This window comes from Arachis stenosperma, chromosome 5, assembly GCF_014773155.1.
Source record: "Arachis stenosperma cultivar V10309 chromosome 5, arast.V10309.gnm1.PFL2, whole genome shotgun sequence".
NCBI classification, from domain to species: domain Eukaryota; kingdom Viridiplantae; phylum Streptophyta; class Magnoliopsida; order Fabales; family Fabaceae; genus Arachis; species Arachis stenosperma.
In genome coordinates, this window is record NC_080381.1 from 8621746 (window position 1) to 8622480 (window position 735).

The following is a 735-nucleotide window of genomic DNA, read 5'->3' on the forward strand; positions in this document are numbered from 1 at the left end:
TTCTGAAGCAGCAGGAGAGAAAAGATTGTTGCAGCTGAATGAGCTAGATGAGTTTAGGTTAGAAGCTTATGAAAATACCAAGATATACAAGGAGAAAGCTAAGAGATGGCATGACAGGAAGATTTTAAAGAAAGAATTCAAACCTGGACAACAAGTTCTCTTGTATAACTCACGGCTCCAGATATTCCCTGGCAAGCTTAAATCTAAATGGGCTGGTCCATATTTGGTAACTAAGGTTTTTCCTTATGGGAGCATCGAATTATTAGATGAAGCAACAAAGCATCAGTTTACTGCAAATGGTCATAGAGCAAAATTGTACCTAGGAGGGCAATGGAACAAAGAGAAGGAGGTCCAGAACCTGAATCCCTCTTGAAGCAAAAATGAAGATGTCAAGCTAATGACAATAAAAGAGCGCTTGTTGGGAGGCAACCCAACCTGAGGTAGTTTCTTTTCATAGCTTTTCAATAAAAATGTTGAGTAATTGGTATGGATTGCAAGGAGCTAAGTTTGATGTTGCACACCAAAACAATTTGAGGAAGAATGAAAACTTCTAAGTTTGGTGTTCCACCAAAAATATCATTTAATACATTCTCACCGCTTGCATGATTCTAACTCCAAGCAATCAACCACATTACTCAACTGTTAAATTGTTTTCTAGCTTTAATTCCATTAACCTTTAGCAAGGATACATGGTTTCAAATATGGTTAACTTTGTACATCTGAGACAGTGGCAAA